General features: G+C 40.8%; 1 pseudogene across 1 annotated transcript in view; it reads left to right on the plus strand.

The window, feature by feature from the left end:
* LOC308609732 (putative helicase senataxin) overlaps window positions 1–22,773 on the plus strand; it is a 70,473-nt pseudogene that overhangs the window by 38,520 nt on the left and 9,180 nt on the right. The window contains exons 11-21 of the transcript in view: window positions 2,210–2,383; window positions 4,700–4,932; window positions 5,993–6,160; window positions 6,835–6,985; window positions 12,145–12,246; window positions 12,436–12,551; window positions 13,749–13,820; window positions 15,519–15,668; window positions 16,836–16,943; window positions 20,206–20,393; window positions 21,013–21,105. The product of the transcript in view is annotated as a putative helicase senataxin (transcript). The remainder of the gene's footprint in view (window positions 1–2,209; window positions 2,384–4,699; window positions 4,933–5,992; window positions 6,161–6,834; window positions 6,986–12,144; window positions 12,247–12,435; window positions 12,552–13,748; window positions 13,821–15,518; window positions 15,669–16,835; window positions 16,944–20,205; window positions 20,394–21,012; window positions 21,106–22,773) is intronic.

The following is a 22,773-nucleotide window of genomic DNA, read 5'->3' on the forward strand; positions in this document are numbered from 1 at the left end:
CATGGACTTAAATACACTTCTTTCAAGTCTTTGTAATTGGTTTCTTCAAGTTGGCTCCTGAGCCCTTTAGACAGGCTAGTCTTTGAGAGCTTTCTTGCTACCTGATATAACCGATACCATCTATATGTTTTATCCTGTATGTGAGCTTTCAATTTTCTAAGTAGCCGTAGTATCTTTGGGTAGAAAAAGTTATTTCAAGATCAGTATTGACATGTTATATGCTGTTTACAAGTAATACATGTAAACATAAGGATACAGAAAGCTTAGAAGAGGAAGATTGGAGAAAGCTACTCATGCAAACCCAACTAAAAGAAACTTGTTTTGCTCTGTTAATACCAGACTAAATAGACTTTACGGCAGAAGAGCATTATTTGAGATTAAAAGCGAGTATTTCACAATGATAGCAAGTTCAGTGAACAGAAGATAGGACCATTTTGAATACCTAATAAAATATATAAAGAAAAAACTGATAGAACTAGAGTGTACTCTTTACATATATGTGAGACCTTTGAACCATTCATTTTTTCTTTTCTTTTAGTTTGGAAATTATACGTCAACTTGTACCTCTTTTGCCATTTAGTAGTTTAGGTGAACACTTAGAGCGTACATGATTCAAAGTTTACAGGTTTCATCGATACTTTAAGTGTCTCCATAGATAAGGCAAAATCTTAAAAAACTTTAACCCTGTTTATCTGTTCCACTTTGTATATTATTATTGTTACGTATTTTAACTCTATATTTTAAACTGTGTTATACATACAGTTGGTCCTCTGTATTTGCGGGATTTGCGTCATCGGATTCAAGCGTGGATTGAAAATATTCAGGGAAAAAAAATTCCAGAAAAACATGTTTGCTATGCACCAGCACCTATTTACATACCACTTATGTTGGATTTACAACTATGTCCATAGCGTTTGCATTGTATTAGGTATTATAAGTAATCTAGAGATGATTTAATGTGTACTGGAGGATGTGCTGGGTTATATGCAAATACTATGCCATTTTACATAAGGGACATGAGCATCTGAGGATTTTGGTGCCTGCGGGAGTCCTAGAACCAATTCAAGGACTGTACTCTGTGTAGTGCCTTGTGCAGCCCTTTTTTGTTTGTTTGTTGATTCTAGTAGTTCATGTATTCTCTCCTGGTGCTTTGCTTATTTCTAATATGTTGGTCATTGTCTTTGGAAAGCTATTTAAAAAATAATCAGGGGCCTAGGATGATAGGATGTCCTCTTCCAGAGAGGATTTTTCTTTGCTTCTGCCAGGATTCTGGGAGTACTAGCAATGTGGGATCATCTTAATCCGGCTTAAAGGATTGAGCTTTCCTGAAGTACTCGGGTGAATTGAAGCTGCCTTCATTGTTGGGTGTAGTCCTTCATGGTCCCTACCTGAAGCTTGAGGGCTACCAGGATGCCTACTTTATCTATGCAGTCCCTGGACTCCAGTTTTTGTCTCTTTTTTTGTACAAGGCTATCCCAGGTACTGCTCAAATTCCTGGCTGCCATTCCCTGAAGAGTTCAGATGTTTCTAGGGAAAATACTGGGCTGACCCTTACGGATCTCCACCTTGTTCTGGATCTCAACAGAGTGATTCTTCATTGTTGTATTTGCTCTCTGATGCCTTCAAATAGACATTTCTTACATGATGCATTTTTAAAATTCTTTTTTGACTTAGTAGTTGAGTCTACTTAATCCTAGTACTTCGTGCTTTGGTTCAGTATGTTGCTGCTGGATTTGACAGTTGGTACTGAACTTTTTTTTAATTTTAGAGCTTGCTCTGTTTTCCCAGCCCCATTTATTTTACTGCTGTCCTTTCCCCCTTGTTTGAAATGCCACTAGTAGGCTCAAAATTCTTACGTGTACATGGATCTGTTTCCAGATTTTCTCTCGGGATTTTGAAAGCAGGGCACAAAAGTGAAAATTCCTTGATTAAAAACTAAGGTAAACTTCAAGGAAAAGAAATGTATTAGCTACTTTTGAATATTATGACTTCATCTATTTTGGCTTTGTAGCAGGTTTTAAGAAGACTTTTATAATGCTGTGTGATCAATATTTGTCAATGCTGACTAGCTTAGACTATCATTTTGAAGTATGTACAAAGTCCGCTAGTGCTGTATACTTACTTGAACTTAGTACAAGCGTTTAATATCCTTTAATCTCATGTAAAATAATTCTGTTAGAATAAATGCTGGCTTCTTCTTGTGTTATAGTTTATCTTGAGGAATGTGAACTAGCTAAACAGCTTCATCCAAAGGAAAATGATTTGGTGTTTTTGGTTCCTGAAAGACTAAATGGAGAGAAGAAGGATATAGAGAGACATCGCCTGCAAGTTCCCCGTGAACATTACTGTGGCTATGTTCATACGTTCCACCGCACTTCAGTCAGTAAGTACCTAATGAGACATGGAAGAGAAATCTGTCAGCAGCTCATCTTTTCATCTCCCTCTAAATTAGGCTTTACTAGCCATGTATTTGCTATACATTTACCAGCCCTCTATTTGCTGTCCATTTACCAGATGTATGTTTGCTCTATGTTTACCAGACTGTATTTGCTAGGTTGATTACTTACCATTCAGAGTCCTCTTTTAGTTTTTCTAGACTCAGCTGGAAAAGGCCCAGCACGTATTGCTTTAGACTTAGGATTTTAAAGCTTTCTTTTGTAATGTCTTCTCCTTCTAGTAAATTCCTTCATCTGTCAGTGTGTTTGTTATAAAACAGACAGTTTGCAAACCATCTGTTTGTTAAATCACATTCCAGCCTTGGTTTGGGGGCTAATTATTGATGAGCAGACCAAACACAGAAGTAATTGTAAGGCAACTGGAGGGGTTTAATGTTTCATCACTCCCATCCATTGTGGTGTAGGGACTTCTCTCCCTAAGGTAGCATAACAAAAATAATGTTAGCTTGAATTTAAGGACTACTGACTGTGTGCCAGCCAGTGTGCCCTGTCCTTCCTGTACACATTTATCATCTTTTCCCAGAGCCCTGCAAAGCAGAATGGTTTGTTCCCTGCTCATTGGGAAATCAGAGTTCAGGGATGTTAAGTAACGTATCCAAAGGCATCTTTACTATTAAACACTCGGTCCAGAATTGAAACCTAATTTTGTTTGACTACGAAGTCCACATGCTTGATATATGCCAAGCTGCTTTTGACATTGCTGCTCTCTTAGTCTCTGTTACGGGAAGATAATATGTGATCATTATTCCTTCCCCTTTTTGTATCATATCTTAAAAATAGCAACAAAGCTCTTAGAGTTTAACATCGTGCCGCATCATAACTGGTGTGCCATGTCCACTATTGTGTGGTCAGAGCTCAGTTCTTTGTGCAAGATGCATTGAGCACCAGGGATATCTAGCTTCATCTGTGCTTTCAACTCTTACAAGTGGTTATATTTGCCAAAGTTCTGTTTCTAAGATTTAGCAATGGTTTCTGTCTCCTTCCCGGAACTCCTCATGCATCCAACTACCTGACGTCTCCATTTGGAGATTATTAGACATTTCAAACCTACTCCAAAAGGAAGCACTTGATTTACTGCCTGACATCTGTTGTTGCTCCGTTTTTTCCCAACTCAGCATGTGGGACCTCCATCCCATTCTTCCAGTTGCTCAGCCCAAAACCTCAGAGTCATCCTTGAGTCCTGCTTTCCCTCGCACGCTCCATCAAATGCATCAGGAAGTCCTGTCGGATCTTCCTTGGCCATATATCCTACATCCAAGTGCCACCTCTCCTGCTGCCTCCTGGCCCACGTGACCATTCACTTTTACCTAGATTTTAGCCTCTTAAGTTGTCTTCTTGTGCTTTTTCCATTGCAGTTTATTCTTCATTCGCGATAAGTGATTCTTTAATGTGTGACTTAGCGTGTGTCACTTACCTGCGTGGAGCTGTCCTGTGCTCTTGACCTGACTCATAGTCATGTTCAGAGTGGTTAACTGCAGAGCCCTCTGAAGTGTAGCTGCATTTACCGTCTTGGTCTTCTATCTCGCTTCTCCCTGCTTTTCCTTCTAGCCATGCTGGCCTTCTCCCTGTTGTGAAAGTAATCCAGGCACCTCGCTGCCCCATTGTCTTTGCAGTTGCTGATTCTCTGCCTGTAACCCACTTTCCCCGGTTACGGGCATGGCTCACTCACTTAATGCCATGGCTCTGCTCAAATATCATATCAGGAAAACCTCCCCTGACTCTCCTGTCTACAACAACACTCCCTCACAACACTCATCACTTCCTCATCCCCCTTCTCGGCTTTCTTCCTAGCACTTACCATCACCTGACATGTTTATTTGCTTATCTGCCCCCTTCTTCTAAAAAATAAGCCTCCAGAGGACAGGAATGTTGCCTGGTTCTTAGGAGGCAGTCAGTAGATACTTACTGAGAAAATTATTTAAATGATGTATAAAAAACATGTTACAGGGCTTCCCTGGTGGCGCAGCGGTTGAGAGTCCGCCTGCCGATGCAGGGGACATGGGTTCGTGCCCCAGTCTGAGAAGACCCCACGTGCCACAGAGCGGCTAGGCCTGTGAGCCATGGCCGCTGAGCCTGCGTGTCCGGAGCCTGTGCTCTGCAACGGGAGAGACCACAACATTGAGAGAGGGCTGCATACCACAAAAAAAAAAAAGTTACAAAACAGCTTGTTCTGAATAACCTTTTTAACTGGACACTGTTATTCACTGGTAACTGAAATTGCTTTTTCTCCTTCTTGATAATAGTGCGTAATGGGAAATCTGAGTGTTCCCTTTCCATCCAGACTCAACATAATTTACCAGTCAATTTAAATGAATTCGTGAAATGTCTTGTAATCAGCTCTCTGGTGACTACACAGAGGAAGTTGAAAGCCATGTCTTTGCTGAGTGGTCGGAACCAACTGGCCAGAGCCGTTCTGAATCCAAACCCCATGGACTTCTGTACAAAAGATTTACTAACTACAGCATCTGAGAGAATTGTGAGTGACAGTCATTTGATAACAGGGAAAGTCAGAACATTTCATGTCAAGATGTTAAAGCATGTTATTTTTATCTGTCACACATTCCCTGTTGTCTACAACAAAGACATAGTCACCATGTGTGCCCAGTGACGTTTTTAGTGCTTAGTTTTCTTTAATATTGCAAAGTAGTTCTTTGTGTTAAGTTAGTCAGCTTACCTCAGGAAAAAAGGTAGAGTCCAAAAAGGAATTGAAAACATGCTTGCAGAGCAGCATTAAAATGTGAGGTGAACATCCTACTTAACTGTTTGTTAGGTAATTAAATACAGGAGTAAGAGGAGGTTTAATGGAATGACTTTTGCATTTGAATGATCAGTGGAGCATTGACTGGTACTGTTGTCAGTGTGACGACGATGTTGTGATTTTTGTGTGAACACATATTTCTCATTGTTGTAAGAGTTGGGTGTAAGTTCCAGGAAATTAACACAGAGACAGGCGGAAGGAAAGGAATGTTATTTGAACCCCTGTCTTGTGTTAGGACTTTCATATGCATTTTCTCAGTCAGTTCTCACCCTCTAAGGAATCCCAGATTTAATGATTGTCAAAGCCTGAAGCCCAGAGAGGTTAGGAGTATAGAGACCTAGCTTTTGAGTGAAACTGAGGTGTAGACTCAGATCTGACCCCAAATCCCTGTTGTTTTGACTGTATCACTTGTGTTAGCAAAGGAAGTCTTGGAATGTTTTTACTGTCTAAAGAGAGGATTGACTAAAATGGGAAGAACCACGGAATAAAAAGAAGAAAAGTACAAAACAGTTTATTGTGATCATCTTTATAAGAATCACAAATAAAAATATAGTTGTTGTGGTTGTAGGTGGACTGAGGCCTGTAGACTCATCAGTAGCTCTTTCCAGTAGCGAAAGTGGTTCTTAGATTAAGGGTCATTTTGGGGTTTTGCCTGATCACCACCAAAGCTTCTGTCTGACAAAGGTCAGCAGCAGTTCAAACAGATGTCTTCCACTCTCTCGCTCTCCTGTGCCATCCCAGGAAGAACCGCTCGTTCTCACTAGTGTCTTTTGTATAGATTGCCTACCTAAAAGATTTCAATGAAGACCAAAAGAAAGCGATAGAAACTGCATATGCCATGGTGAAACACTCCCCAGCAGTTGCCAAGATCTGTCTGATTCATGGACCACCCGGGACAGGAAAATCAAAAACCATTGTGGGCCTCCTGTACCGCCTACTGACAGAGGTAGAGTGTGCACGAGGGCATCTGTGCCCTTAATTGAGTATGTTGTTTTACTTTACCGTGTAAATAAGTACTAAAGTGTGTTTTTCCCTTCACTTCTGTGTATCTTTTTGATACTGTGTGGAACTATATCAGATAAAGCGGTAGCAGAGGTAGAGAAGGTTATAAGAAATAAAAGGAACAGAAAATGTTATCTTGTGTGAAACTAATTCTAAGGGCTAGAATAGTGGTCTTCGGGCTTTATTATAGGTCACGGCTAATCCCAGGAGACAATCTTGAATGTATTCCCGGGTTACATTTTGGATTGAACATTGAATAAAATAAGTGGATAGTAAGGTAAGGCTCAGAGAAGTTAGATTTTATGCCAGAGTAATTTATTTTTTCGGGCACACCATGCGGCATGTGGGATCTTAGTTCCCCGACCAAGGATCAAACCTGGGCCCTTGGCAGTAAGAGGACTGCGTCCTAACCACTCGTTGGCCAGGGAGTTCCCAGCCAGAGTAATTTTTTAACATCAGTGTAAGATGTAGGTGCTTTTATTTACTTTTAACTAGTTATTAGGGGAACTTTCAAATATATGTGACAGTAGAGAAGAACTATAACACTGCACAATAGAGCTTATCAGTATTGTTTGTTTTTTTGTTTGTTTGTTTATTTGTTGCAAATTGTCGAACCAGAGGAGGGGGCATTCAGATGAGAACTCCAATGCCAAAATCAAACAAAACCGTGTCCTTGTGTGTGCACCTTCCAATACAGCTGTTGATGAACTTACAAAAAAAATTATGCTTGAATTCAATTAGAAGTGTAAAAACAAGAAGAATCCTTTAGGTATGATACTTATGTGGGCTTTTCATTTGTTTTTGTTTTCAGTGTTTAGTGTGGTAACTTTGAATGACAAAGAGCAAGCCAGTTCTGGTCATTTTTTCTACTTGAGGCTGTGGCCCATGTGTACTTACTGCTTTGTTTACTGAATATTTTGGAGCATTTATTCTGTGCCAGGCCCTGTGCCGTTTGAAACACCTTAGAGCAGCCCTTGATTCAGTTGTGTAGGGGTTAGGGAAGACTTTTAGAGGAAATGATATCTAAGATGAAACTTGGAAGAGCAATGAGGAAGTGAAGTGGGGAGAGGACTCTGGTGGAACTTACTGTACATAAAAAGGACCAGAAGCCAGAGAACCGTGGATGGTTCAGTCTAGCTAGAATATAACGAGGTCCACCAAGGCAAGGGCTTTTAAAAATGTGTTCATTGTAGTAACCCCCGTGCCTGGAACAGTGCCTGGCACTCAGTTGGGACTTAGTAGATGTTTAGTGACACAAAAGCTAGAGCAGTCATCACTTATGGTTACCGAGTGCTCACTATGTGTCAGTACTCAGAGTAATCCTCTGAGCCATGCAATAAATAACCTATCTACATTTTATAGGCGGAGAAGCTGAGGAGTTGAGATGTAAAGTATACCACAGGGACAAGTCTTTTCAGTACAGTTGACAGATTGAAGAGCATTGCCACCGAGGATTCGGAATGCTTGAGCGAATGTGTAAAGTCATTTCTGTGCACTTAACCTTAACACCTCCTCTCACACCAGCCATCCTGAGTGGCGTGGTTATGGCTCTGGGTCGGGCTGCTCTTCTAAGCACATGTATCTCGTCTTCCCTAAGCAAATTTTATTTTCCTTGATGTTACCTGGCAGTGACCTAAATCAGTTAAGATTCAATTAGGCTTCAAATAATAGACACTCCAACTACAGTGGCTTAACTATGATAGAAGTTTATTTCCTTCGTACTCAGAAGCCCAGAGATGGGCAGCTGAGGGATGATACTGACGTGATGACTCTACTTCCGAGTCTTCAGAGACCTAGGGTCTTTCTACCTTGTTGCTGCACTACGTGGGACCCCCCCACTCCTTAGTGCACCTCATGGTCAGAAACAGCTGCTCCAGCACCAGTAGTCCCATCTAGCAAGTGCAAGGAAAAAGGGACAGATATACTAGCTGTGCTTTAAGGAAAGTTCTGAGGTGCTGCCAGTAGCACCTCTGCTTATTTCCTTTTGGCCAGAACTTAGTCCCGTGGCCACACCAGCTGCAGGAGCAGCCAGGATGTGTCGTCTGTCTTCGCAGGGATCACACATATTTCCCCTTTTATTGCACATGTATTAGCTACATGTAGAGGTCATTTGCTTTTAAAACTGAAAATGCATTGTGAACGGCAACTTTTCTACTCACCATTATGTTTGTGAGAACTATGACTTTATGTATCGCTGTATATGGATACGGTCATTCATGTTAACTGCTGTAGGGTGTCTCATCTATGAGTGCACAGTTCATTCGTTATCCATTGATAGAGATGTAAGTTCTTTCCCTTTTATTTTTTTGTTATTTCAAACTTAATTCCTGTACTTGTGCCTGTTTCCCCAGTGCAGGATGAAAACGTTTACTGCAGTGACTGAGTTGTATTGTGTTGTACTGTACCGCAGCTGAAGGGAGTACACTGGAGTACTGTGTTCTTACTCACGTCTCCTGAGTATTCATACAGGCTGCTAGGGCAGTGCTTTCACACTGTGGCTTGTGACCAGTTAGTGGATTGTGAAATCAGTTTAGGGAGATCAGAACCAGCATACTTACACAAGATAAGATAGAACAGAAGAGAACAGAAAAGATTAGAGTGTAGGTAGTGAGGGGTAAAGTATTGTTTTGTGAAACCTGTTTTATTGGTGAGGTATGAGTGTACTGGCTTTCAATGTGAAGTGTACCTCATACTATAGATCACGGTCAAAAGAGTTTATAAAAACACTGGTCTAGTGTATATATACCTAGAAATGAGAATGCTGTGTTGAAGGATTTGTGCTGATTCTAGATAGTGCCCGGTTCTGCTCCAAAGTAGTTGTATCAAATTATACAACCGAGAACAGTTCCCGCGTGGTTTTCACTTTCCTTTCCCTGAGGGAGGGTAATAAGCCCTTTTTCAGTTGTGGGCTGACAACACGAGAAGGCTGGGACGAAGGTGGCACAAGTGTAGGGTCTAGGTTGTATTTTTAATATTTTTGTTAGAGAGAAAATGACATCTCTTGTCAGTAAAGACGGCTTTTTTCTTCTTATTCAGTACTTTCATTTTTGCTTCTTTTCACTATGTCCAGTGGTCCTGGGTGTCCTTTACAGAAATACCTTGGACATCTCACCATTAAGTGTGATGTTTGTTCCTGGGGTTTGGTATATACGCTTTTATCAGGTTAAAAAAGTCCCCACCTAATTAGAGTTTTTTAATGAATGGGTGTTGAATTTTACTGCATGCAGTTTTTTTTTCATTCATATACCCCTCCCCCTCACCATATGGCAGTGCAAGCACAGAGTCCTAACCAGGGAATTCTGCTTTTCTTTTCTTTCTTTCTTTCATTCTTTCTTTTCTTTCCTTTCCTTTTTTTTTTGTGTGGTACGCTGGCCTCTCACTGTAGTGGCCTCTCCTGTTGCGGAGCACAGGGTCTGGACGCGCAGGCTCAGTGGCCATGGCTCCCGGGCCTAGCCGCTCCACGGCATATGGGATCTTCCCGGACTGGGGCACGAACCTCTGTCCCCTGGATCGGCAGGCAGACTCTCAACCACTGCGCAACCAGGGAAGCCCCTTTTCTTTTCTTTCTTTTCTTCTTTCTTTCCATACCCTGAGGCTTAAGGGATCTGAGTTCCCCGACCAGGGTTTGAAACCAGGCCCATGGCAGTGAAAGTGCCAAGTCCTAACCACTGGACTGCCAGGGAATTCCCTACAATGCTTTACTAATTTGAAAATATCTTTGATTCCTAGAATAAGGTCTGCTTGGTTGTGTACTATTATTTTTTTACCACATTGCTGGATTGCTATTGATTTTTTTAACTGACGGCAGCCTATAATTTTTCTTTGTCATATCTTTGGTTTTAGTATTGAAGTTATACAGACTTTAAAAATGAAGTTATACAGGGCTTCCCTGGTGCCGTAGTGGTTGAGAGTCTGCCTGCCGATGCAGAGGACATGTGTTCGTGCCCTGGTCCGGGAGGATCCCACGTGCCACAGAGAGGCTGGGCCCATAAGCCATGGCCGCTGAGCCTGTGCGTCTGGAGCCTGTGCTCCACAATGGGAGAGGCCAGAGCAGTAAGAGGCCCGTGAACCACAAAAAAAAAAAAAAAAAAAAAAAGAATTTATACAGACATTTATTTGGGATGTTTCATATATGACAGGGAATTACCTATTACTTGAAGGTTAATTTGTTTTTAGTGTTGTTTTTTGGGGGGCTTCTTGTTTGTTTGTTTTTTGTCTGTTTTTTGACAGATGGGTAAGTTTCTGTGTGCTGAATGTCTTTAATTGTTGGTTTATTCAAGTTTTCTACATTTGAGTGAGTTTTGCTAATTCATATTATTCAAGAAAAATCTCCACTTCACCTTAGGTTTTCAAATATATTGGTATAACATTGTTCACTGTATTCTCATTTTTTAAATCTCAACTGTATTTTGGTTGGGTCACCTTTGTCATTCTCTGTATTATGTGTTTAGGCTCTAAGTCCACATGTGGCATGGGCCTGTAGTTGGAAAGTCCTAGAAGATAGTTTTTTTTTCCCAGCTAAGCCCAGGCCAAGATAGATTCATGTCGTTTTCATCCCTCCACCTCTTCCATGCCCTCTTGCTTTCTAGTGGACGTTAAAATCCAAGCCCCCATTATAAAATTTCTATATGTTGATTGGAATGGTAGTTTTGCTGATGTAGATATTTGTCAAACTCTGTAGAACTAAGGATTTTTAAATCTCTGCATTTGATTGTATGTAAATGAAAAAACAAACACCTAAGTATCTAGAGAGTGACCAGCCCTCACCCTGTTCCCTCCAGGGAAGCCACAGCAGCTCAGGGGCTTTCACCTCTGTTTTTCACCTTTCTCTTTGTTTTTGGCCCCTAGGAATTTCTCTTACATCCTTCTGAGCTCACCCTGCAATTTAAAGGATGTCTGTTTTAATTTCTGGAGCATTTTTAGATGCTTATAGTGGCTATAAATCTCATCCACCTTTCTGGTAGAAACACAAGTTAGCAATTTTGACACCTTCAAGTAAATGTTGGTCAGAGAAGATGGCTTCAACTTTTAGAAGAATGAGCTGAACTAGGAACAAAAATATGTGTAAACAGCTGTATAATGAGTTCATTTATTCATTCAGTGTATGTTTATTGTACTTACATGCCAGCTGTGGTTCTAGGCTGTGACCAAAACAAAACCTGGTTCTTATGGGACTTGGATTCAGTGGAAGGAGATAGCAAACAAGTATGTGATGTGTCAGATTGGGATAAGTGCTAATAAACGCTGCATGATTGCTATAGTTTAGTAGTTCAGTGAAGCAGTGGGAGACTTTTAGATTAAATAATATCTGAAATGTGCTAACCTAAAATTAAAATGTGGTTAATAAACCAGTTAAATGATGCTGACAGTTTTTGGAATTACCATATTCCAGAATTTCCAGCATCTTGTGTCCCTTAGATCCTGGAGTGGCATTGTGATGTGGAACAGTGTTTCAAAACCGTGGTTCTCAGTATTCTGCAGAAAAGCATTTGATGGTCCTGTAAGATTCTGTTTGGGGAATTCAGACCTGCATTAATAGAGAAAAGTCTTCATCTTCGAAATATCCTATGGTCAAGAAATTTGTTTTATTTTCACTCGCCATTTCCCAAATACATTTTACCATGGAGTGATGTATAGAACATAGTTTGAGAAGCATTAGTGTAATAGAATCTCAACTCTGCAGTGTACTGCTTGTGCAACCTCAGTAGCTTTTATTAGGTGGAAATAAATCCTTGCCTTATAGGATTCTTATGAAGCAAATCTAAAAGAATGTGTGTGGAACCTCTAGCGCAGTTCCAGGTATTTGGTTGATTAATAGTTCATGTTAGTTCCTTTCTCTGATTGTTAATATATTTGCTTAGAAATAATTATTATGTACAGAAATTGACAGCATTCTTATTAACCTCTAAGTGTGACTTCTATCAACAGGAAACTGTGGAGATATAAATTTAGTACGTCTAGGTCCAGAAAAGTGTATTAATACTGAGGTCCTAAAATTCAGTTTGGACAGCCAAGTTAACCACAGAATGAGTAAGTACTGAATAAAGGTATATATAAATTGATTTCTGTTTCTTTTTGTATGGTAGAAAATGGCATGGGCATTAAAGGTAATTTGGAGACCCTAGAAGTAGTCTAGTTTTGAAAGCTAGTTTTTCTTCTCATTTGTATGCATATGTGTGTATTTGTTAGAATCAACAGCTTTTTATCTTTTTTTTAAAGAAAAAGACTTACCTTCTCATATTCATGAGATTCACAGAAGAAAGGAATTTCTAGATCATCAACTAGATGAACTTTCTCGCCAGCGTGCTTTATGCCGAGGTGGAAGGGAACTACAGGTATCTAAACATGTCTTGATCAGTGTTTTTTAAAAGCTCATAGATAAACTAGTTGGTGAGTATTTGATGCCATTCTTTCATTGTGGAATAGCATAATTTGTGTACAAAAATGTACACAGAGATGGTATGCCTTACATTAGGGGTTAAACTTTTTTTAAAAGAACAAGATAGTAAATATTTTAGACTTTGCAGGCCACGTGCAGTGTGTTTTAGCCACTGAACGCCACTGTTAATAGCATGAAGGCAGAGTAGATAACACGTAAGTGATGCCCCAAGGGTTGGCCTGCTTAAGCAGAAAGCGTACCTGCAGTACTCTGAACAGAACTGAATCATACACACTATTAAGAATTTATTGGACTTCCCTGGTGGTCCAGTGGTTAAGAATCTGCACTTACACTGAAGGGAGCTCAGGTTCGATCCCTGCTCAGGGAACCCTAGTTCCTCATGAGCATCCCTCATGCTGCACAGGGGGGCCACAAAAAATAAAAGAATTTATCAAATTAGCACCTACTGATTGAAGCATGGGGTGCTGGTTGTCGGGTTGCTGGACAATGAGCTGATGTTTAAAAACAGACCACAAGAGAAAGCGAAATAGAGAAGTTTATTTTCACAGGTCTTGAGGAAGGTATAAGGCATGTCTCGTGGGGCATGACAGGCAGGTCAAGGGAGAGTGCAGACAGAGAGAGGCAGGCCCTGGCGCACATGTCATTATCAGAGTCCATGCGTGGAGTACTTTGGGGTTCCCAGGCTAGGGCTAGATTGGCCAATTTTAACTGAAAGAGCAGGGTTTTGGTAAGTAGCTTAGAGGGTCTCTTATCTAAAGGGCATATAAGGGGAATGCACTGGATGGCAGAGGAGACTGTTGATCACAAGAGCTTATGTTGGCTGGTGGGCCGGTGACTCCACGGGCTGCCATCTAGGGCGTGCATGTGTGTGAAGGGGCCTAGTGTTAGTTGGGGTCTCTGCAGGCTGCTTGGCCAAACAAAATGGATGCCAGGGCATCAGTACCATGGAGTAGCTTAGCTAAACTCTGACACACAGCAATACAGAAAGACTGATATAGAGAAAACACACTGGGTGAATCAGTTTTTCATTGGTAAAGTACTGGCTCACCCTTTTGAAATGTGAGGCAGTCCATTGGAAAGCATTTTAAAATGCTTAATTTAATTTTAATGATGGCATTCTGATTTTTTCCAGAGGCAAGAATTAGATGAAAAAATGGCCAAAGTTTCACAAGAAAGGCAGGAGCTTTCTTCTAAAATTAAAGAGGTAAGTAGTTCACCGGTAGCACTTTACTGGTATTACTTTTCCTTTTTTAAAATTATGAAATAGTTCAGACAACCTGTGGTCTTTTCTCAATTACATTTAAAAATTTGGGGGAATTCCCTGGCTGTCCAGTGGTTAGGACTCTGCTTCCATTGCAGGGGGTGTGGGTGTGATTCCTGGTCAGGGAACTAGATCCCATGTGCTGCAACTAAGAGCCCGCATGCTACAACTAAAAGATCCCTCATGCTGCAACTAAAAGATCCCACACGCTGCAGGGAAGATCCCACATGCCACAACTAAGACCCAGCGTAGCCAAATAAATAAATAAATAAGTAACTATTTGAAGATACAGGGAAAAAAAAATACACATCTGAATTCAGGTAGAGTGACAGTGGCTGGGATGTGGCCCAAGAAATATAAGCACCTTTTTTCTCAGTTTTTTTCTGAAAGCATACACTCCTTTTACTTGTTTCTGATCACAAAAAATCCTTCTATAACATGTATAACTTTTCCCAGTTTTCTTTGGATATAAAAATATCAACTAACATTTATATTGGTCAAAGCTAGAATGAGCCAGGTGTGTACCCCATCACCAGCATGCAGCCCTTAATGAAATGAATTGGCGGTCAGGGAAAGAGAGGGTAATACTCAACCGGTAATGGTATTTGTATTTTTGAGCTGAAGTTTTCCTCTTGAATGTATTATTGACCTTCTCTGTGTGGCTAAATAAATATAATTGAACTTAATGTGTATTTCCACTAGCAGTTTGTTTATTTAAATCAAAAGTTATGTGGAAAGCTTTTTATTAAAACTTTAAGCTGAGCCCAAAATTAATCTTCCCACATTTAAGGATGAAGTCCATGTTTACCAGTATTATGGTTTTTGCCGCTGATCACATTGTTCTGTGGGCCATTAAATTAACTGTCCTTGGCAGTTTTACTCATTAGATAGCTGAGAGGAGAGGTATGTGACAGTTAACATGTGAGCACCAGAAGGCCACAGTTGCCACCCTCTCTTCACATACATGCCTTGGCATCCATGGTTGAATCTATCACATGTTCAGGGATGATTCACGACAGCTTTTTCAGGAGGGGAGATAGGCTACCTGAATCTATGATGAGAGTACTAGTTTATTAATTTGAACACTGAATGATATGCATTGTGAGGTGTCATTCATACAGTTAGTCTCCATCACAGTTTATTCCATTATAGTCTGGACCAAGGTTGTTGGATTCCACTGTGGAGCTAGAATGCTTGTCAGTTTCACAGGCGTTTTTGTTGGTACTATCCCTTATAAAAGAACAATATTACATACTTAAAAACTAACAGCAAAGTGTATGTTCAGGCTTAGTTCTGATCCTGGTTTTACTCAGATAATTGCTTCACAACTCAGTAGAATTACTTAATCTTTGCTTATTCTGATACCTTCCCTCATACGTCAGGCTGTAAGAATTGTAATCCACTTCGACCAAATTAAACCTGAATAAATTTTTCTTAATGGGCTTATTATTAACTCATGTTCTGAGATTAGACTCCACTGCAAAGTGTTCTTTCTGGTGGCTTCTGATTATCTTGAATGTTTCTTCTCTTTTCTAGGCTTGAGGTTCCTACCTAACATTTACTAGACATTATTCTGCCACATAATAAGTGTAGTTAAGAATTTATATACAACTGAATGTTGATGAACTTTTATTCTCTTAGGTTCAAGGATGCCCACAAAAGACACAGAACATCATCATCTTAGAGTCCCACATCATCTGCTGCACACTGAGCACGAGTGGTGGTTTGCTGCTCGAGGCTGCTTTCCGTGGGCAAGGGGGTGTCCCCTTTAGTTGTGTCATTGTTGATGAGGTCAGTAAGCAGTCGGCCATACAGCTTTGCTAGGAGTAAGGAGTAAGTCTTAGATGAAGAGTGGCTGCCGAGATGTTGACAAAGTGGTCTTTGCATCTGATTTTGACCTGCCATTACATATGTATTCTCTTATGTTGAAATACGCTGCTAATGACCCACCACGATGAAAATTGCTTTTTCAGTATCGGGACTGTAGTCTTAGAGATTCCGGATTGTTCTTCATAAAATCCCTCCCAAGGATTATTCTAGCTCCTGCTTGGGATATCTCTGGTTACCTTTTTTTTTTTTTTTTTGCGGTACGTGGCCCTCTCACTGTTGTGGCCTCTCCCGTTGTGGTGCACAGTCTCTGGACGCACAGGCTCAGCGGCCATGGCTCATGGGCCCAGCTGCTCCGCGGCATGTGGGATCTTCCCGGACCGGGCACGAGCCCGTGTCCCCTGCATCGGCAGGCGGACTCTCAACCACTGCGCCACCAGGGAAGCCCTCTGGTGACCTTTTGAAGCATTTTAATATAACTCTGGACAGCTCTGAGCCACCGTATTTTCAGCTAACATCTTTATTTCTACTTCATTCATTGAGCAAACATTTATTGGGTACCTACTGTTTGCCAGAATGTAGAGCCAGAAGACAAAAGAGATGGAAAATGAGGTACAGAGAACCCATCCAGGAGATCCAAGATCCAGTATTCACCAAAACGAAGGAATAGAAAAGATGGAAGTGATGAAATAATTGAAGGAAATGCCATTGAATTGAAAAGAAGCTTGAGTCTTGCAACTGAAGCGGCCTACTGAGGAGCAAGGAAGAGAGAGGGGGTGGGGCACACACACAGTCCCCCCAGGCTTGTGCCCAGCAGGGACAAAGAAGACAAACTGGGGACATGACATGGCCCTTCTTGCTTATGGGCTGCTTCCCAGGTGGTAGTGGCACCTGAGTGGTGGCTGACTTCAAAACGTGTGTGGGTTTTTTTCCCCCGCTTCGGCGTTTAGAATGTTTTTGTTGTTTTGTTTTCTAACCAAAGGAAGTTCTTATTTTTGATCTTTGGTGCAGAAGGAGAAACTGTATGTTTCTGAATGGTTAGGACACTTGTGAATTGGATAGACTGTATATGGATAAATAAATAATAGAGATAATTCTGATTATGTCTCCATTCTGTACTCTCTTACCAAGGCCGGACAGTCTTGTGAAGTTGAAACTCTTACTCCACTCATACATCGTTGCAACAAGCTCATCCTTGTAGGAGATCCTAAGCAGCTCCCTCCCACAGTCATTTCTATGGTATGTTTTTTCACATTCGTGTTGCTTTAAAGTGGAAGGGGCTTGTTTGGGTTTTTTTTTTTTGTTTTGGGCGGTGGGGCGGTCTTTCTTGGATCATCATCTCTTATTTGCAAGGATAAATAGGGAATGGCTGAGAAAAGAGAACCACTGTTGAGAGCCTTCATAGTGAAAGTCTCCGGAAATGCTCCTTTGTTCATAATGTGCTTATGTGTGTGTGACAGGAGCAGTGTGAGTGTCACAGACCAGAAGTTTAGGAGGAGGATGTCCCATGTGCAGTGGGCTGTTCCTTTGGGAAAGGCAGTGTGCAGCTGTTCTAAGGGCTGTATCTGATTTATTTTAGTAACATAAACACCAAAACAATAATAAAAGAAAAACTTTAAAAGCAGGGAATAGAATCCAACCTCCTGATTTATCTTTCAATATGTGCAAATTTGAGGAAAACAGTATAAAGAGAAATTATTCTTACAGTAACGTTTTCAATTTTAGGATTCTGTATCCTATAGCACAGGAAAATGCCGGTGTCCCTCACATCCTCTGAAAGGGAAGGTGGTGAAAGGAAAGAGGTTGTGGGCTGTGCTTGTGGGAAGATGAGCACCAAAGTTGTGGTTCCCTTCACTTCGTTTCTTAAATCTCACTAAAGATGGCTCCTAGAAATGCACAGCAGAATCAGGATTCAGATGTTTTGGGTAATCTTCATAGGTCTAGATGACGGTTTTGAAGTTTAATGAAATTTGAGCATTTTACTGATACATAGATTATTTGTACAAATATAGAGTAGTGGCTGCATAAACTGTCCCAGAGAACAGACCATTTTCACAGCATTTCTGTTACGTTATGGAAAGAAAGCAGGTTTTTTTGGTTAGTATTGTTTTTGACTTTGGAATCATCAAAATGATAGTGCAGTTCTTTGACGTCTGAACACTCGTGCGTGACTGTTCAAGGGAGTAGCCTAGGAGCGCCCATGTCCCTGAGTGAAAACCTTGTCCATAGGACAGAGCTGCTGTGGGGGGTTCTGCTTGTGGAGACCTAGGAGGAGCCAGCTCTGCCCTGCATTCCTTGAATAGTTGCAGTATTTCAGAAACCTACTGATTTAACTTCCTGAAGGGCCTTAGCACGTGGTTAGTGAAAAGGGTTGTCGATAGGCCTCAACTTCACTGTCTCCTTTGGTGATTGATTAAAAACAGCAGAAATGAGAAAAATCCATTTGGGCTTTTCTTATTGTTGCAAAAATAATAGAGGCTTATTGAGAAGATTCAGAAAATAATTACAAAGTTAATTTTCTCAGCATGCCTTTCTAACCCTAGGGATAAGTACTATGAACAGTTTAGTGAGTATTTGAACAGTTTGTGGGCATGTGTGTGTTGACTTTTTTTCAGTCAGTGTTCATTGAGTGCCAGGCTAATTCAAGCACTGTTTTTAAGTTCTGGCGTCATGACAGTGACGAAAATTGACAAAAATCCCTGACCTCTGGCTTCCCTGGTGGCACAGTGGTTGAGAGTCCGCCTGCCGATGCAGGGGACACGGGTTCGTGTCCCAGTCCGGGAAGATCCCACAAGCCACGGAGCGGCTGAGCCATGACTGCTGAGGCTGCGTGTGCGGAGCCTGTGCTCCGCAGCGGGAGAGGCCGCAACAGTGAGAGGCCCGCATACCACAAAGAGAAAAAAAATCCTCGCCCTCATGAAGCTGACATTCTAGTGGGTAACGGACAGTAAATAAGTTACTAGATTCAGAATGTCAGATGGCTATAGGGAATGTATAAATTTGTGTATATGTATGTAGGTTTTTTTTTTTTAATTTATGGCTGTGTTGGATCTTCGTTTCTGTGTGAGGGCTTTCTCTAGTTGTGGCAAGTGTGGGCCACTCCACATCACGGTGCGCGGGCCTTTCACTATCGCGGCCTCTCTTGTTGCGGAGCACAGGCTCCAGACGCGCAGGCTCAGTAATTGTGGCTCATGGGGCCAGCTGCTCCGTGGCATGTGGGATCTTCCCACACCAGGGCTCGAACCCTTGGGTCCTGCATTGGCAGGCAGACTCTCAACCACTGTGCCACCAGGGAAGCCCTGTATGTAGGTTTTGACCTTGTTTAAAGGTGGAGGAATCAGTCTGTACCAAATTACCTTTTTTTCCAGTCAGTAAATAGATCAGGGATATATGTTCATGTCAAAACATAAAAATCTCCATCATTTTGTAGGATGGACTCAGTTTTTTTTTCTGGAAGTAGATGTGTTACCTCATATAAACCTCTTTCTTTTTTCACAGAGTGAAATAAATGAGGTTTTTTAGCTAACGAATAGATAAACTTTGGGGGGTATAGATGAAATTGCCAAATGTCTACTAAAAATATTCTCTTTAATTATAGAAACCTATTTAATATCACATATGTAAATAATCACATATATAACTAATATAAATAAGAAGTAACGCCTGTTTTCTCCACTCTGATAGTTTGTGAAACAGGTTTATTAAAACTTTGCACATACATCTTCAACGCTCATATTGTCAACGTCACTCATAAAGATTGCATCATCCTAGTGGGTTTTCCAGAGCACATTTTTTGCTTCTAGATTATTTAAGACGTAATACTTTTTGAATCTTGATATGATGCTACCATTGAAAAGTATATCCCAAGGCACGACCGTGATAACATTAAGACAGTTTTCTTCGTTTGTCAATTAAGTCACTGTGTTTCAGATCACAGGTTTGTAACCCTTTCTTGGATTTATGAAATCAACTTAATTGCCTGTGTCCTCCACTAGAATGTAAGCTCTGTGACATTTGATCTTCACTGTAGACTGACAGCACCCCAAATTTTAGCTGCTTGGTATATGATGGATGGATGAAGAAAGTGGTCTTTCAGAGGCTTATTTACAATGGCATTCATTATTTCTAGTTGTGATAGCATAGCCCAGAAATAATTGTTAAAATCTGTGTTACAGTTCTTTGCTGCTTTTATCATTGATTCTTTCAGGGGACCCCTGTTAGCACCTATAAAATAGCGAGAGTTGTGGTCATTCACAAGATCACATCTCGTTCATAAGCAGTATGTGGGTTTTCTAAATAAGGGGAAAATACCTTAACTTTTGTAGTCAAGCTACATGGCTTTTCTAGGGCTGGAGTCGGAAATATCTTCTCTCTCTGAATCTTTGGTTGTTGGTAATACCTTGTATATTTGAGAGGTCAGTGATTTTTTTGTTTTTTTTTTAATAGTGGGAAAAGTACACATGAATTCTTGCAGATTATTGTTTTGTTTTCCTCCTTTCAGAAGGCCCAGGAGTATGGCTATGACCAGTCGATGATGGCCCGCTTCTACAACCTTCTGGAAGAGAACGTGGAGCACAACGTGATTGGCAGGCTGCCTGTCTTACAGCTCACCATTCAGTACAGGATGCACCCAGACATATGTCTCTTCCCTTCTAATTACATTTATAACAGGAACTTGAAAACAAATAGGTGAGCTCTGTTCATTGCATGTTCACCTGTTTTATTTGTAGGTTTGGCTGCTTAGGAAGAATAGCTCTTTTGTTGTGCTTTTAGGTCTTGTTATTAAAAACACAAAGGTTTAATAATTTTAATTACAAAAGTCCTATTGATTGTAGCAAATGTAGATAAATGAAAAGAAAGGGATAAACACAACCCCTATTGTTACTACCCAGAAGTAATCACTGGTAAAATTTTGTTATATCTACTTCCAGTCCTTGTACTATGCACATCTTTTTTTTTTACTTTTTCTCCTTTTTTGGAGGAAAAAAGCACACCATGCTCTACATAGTATACTGTAGCATGCTTTTTTCACTTACTGTATTATGAGTAACTTTCCAATCATGATTGTTATATTTTAATTTACATGGGTCATTCTCCCTAGTACTAGAATAGAAATGAAATTCACCTGCTACCTCTCACTAAAATATGTTATTTACAAGTATTTAATTTTATTTAAAAAGAAGGTCCTTCTTGTCCTCTTAACTTTCCCTTGCTCTCTTCCACAGAAAGAACAAATAGTAATAATAATTCTAAAACATTTTCTCTTGTAATTTGACTTGCATTCTAAATGGTGGCTGCTCTTTTGTAGAATGACAGAGACCATTCGGTGTTCATCTGACTGGCCATTTCAACCCTACCTCGTGTTTGATGTTGAAGATGGTTCAGAAAAGCAGGATAATGAGTAAGTTCTCCTTTTTCTTCAGTCCCCACTGATGGTCCCAGAATTTTTATATTGTTTCTGTTCATATTTAAATTCAAAATACTTTCCATATAAATCTCTCTGCCTAGTGCCAGTGCACAATCATTTTCTTTTAGCTGGGTTGATAACTTCACCTTTTCAATCATAAATTACTGATGTCTTTATATATTTCAGTCTTGATTTTTTTTTTCTTAACTGAGTAATGAGGGTTATGTTACCTAAAATGCGGTCAGCACCTCAGTAGATCCATGCTGAGATCCCAGCTGTGAGTAAAACAGACGTGGCCCCAGTGCAAGGCTGCTGTGGTCAAACAGGCGAGACAGACATTAACCAGGCCATCACCGTGGTGATTAATGGTTCCAGTTGGGTTAAGTATTGTGACGGATAAGTACAGATACAGTTGAATCAAGGTGTGAGGCAGAGGGTGGACAATACTTCCAGCATGTTGGATTGTGAATCAGGTGGTTTGTGAATGACAGCACAAAAGGAGCAGTGGTTGCTAATTAGCAAGCACCTTAGAGGAGCCGGGGCTTCTTGTGAGAGAATAAAGGAGGAGGAGCCCGGAGGCTGCATTTGTTAGCACAGATAGAAATGCCACCCCTGCATCATGACGTATGAAGAAATAGAAATTCCACCTCTGTGTCAAGAGAGAGCTGCAAAGCAAGTGGTGTCCTCCATGAGAATAAGATATTAGTTAATAGTGGTGGAAGGAGGAGCCCCTCAGTGAAGAAGTTAGAAATACGGAGCAGTTGGCTGGGGGTTTGCTATTCCAGAGGGACTGTGGAAGTTGTAGTGGGGTCTGTTGGAATGGAGCAGGGGATTGAGAGTTTACCGCATAAGTATTATGGAGATGGATGGTCACGGGAAGAGAGTTGGCCTGAGAGGTGACCAAATCAAGCTTTCAGGTATGGAAAAGAAAGCTAGCTGACTGGCTTGTCCGTATAGTAAGTCTTGAAATTAGAATAGTGAATATTTAAGGCTTTAAAGTGAGACAGATAAGGTAGCCTCGGGAATAAAGTTGCGCGTGCAGGGCATCCCCCAGTGTGCACACATGTTGCATTTGGTATGGTGATGAGGGAATGCATTGTAGTTCAGGAGATGAGTTGGGAGTGCAGGATGAGGCCAGCAAGGACAGAGGACGTGATCCTGCTGTAGGGCCCCGTGTTTGTTCATCTCTGGGAGCCGGGTCACATTTAGTCCGTGTGGCTGCCATCCTCTCGGTCATGTGGTGCATGATCTGCATGACCTGTGGTGGGGAATGCAGGAAGGTAGTACATCTGAAGCACTTTTCTCAGTGTTGGGAAGATAGTCAATCCTTAATGTTAGCTATTCATTAGTCATATCTTCATTATTATTATGAATACTTTCGTTCTCACTGTGGCTATCCCTGTTTTAATAAGTGAAGAAACTGGTGCCTTAACATCACGTAACTCGAACCACTTTTCTCTCCTACAACTTTGTGTTTCACTGGGCAGTTATTTTTATATTTATTCATATGTACAATATTAATGGTCATTATAACAGCCTCTTTGAATCACTGCTGACTGAATAAAGATGAAACCTACCTATGTACCCTTTACTGTAGTGGAAAACAAAGTGGAACTTAACTTAGCAATTGGACTGCTATTAGTTTTGATGTGTTGTATTTTT

The sequence above is a fragment of the Mesoplodon bidens genome (assembly GCF_964165515.1).
Source record: "Mesoplodon bidens genome assembly, chromosome: Y".
Taxonomy (NCBI): Eukaryota; Metazoa; Chordata; class Mammalia; order Artiodactyla; family Ziphiidae; genus Mesoplodon; species Mesoplodon bidens.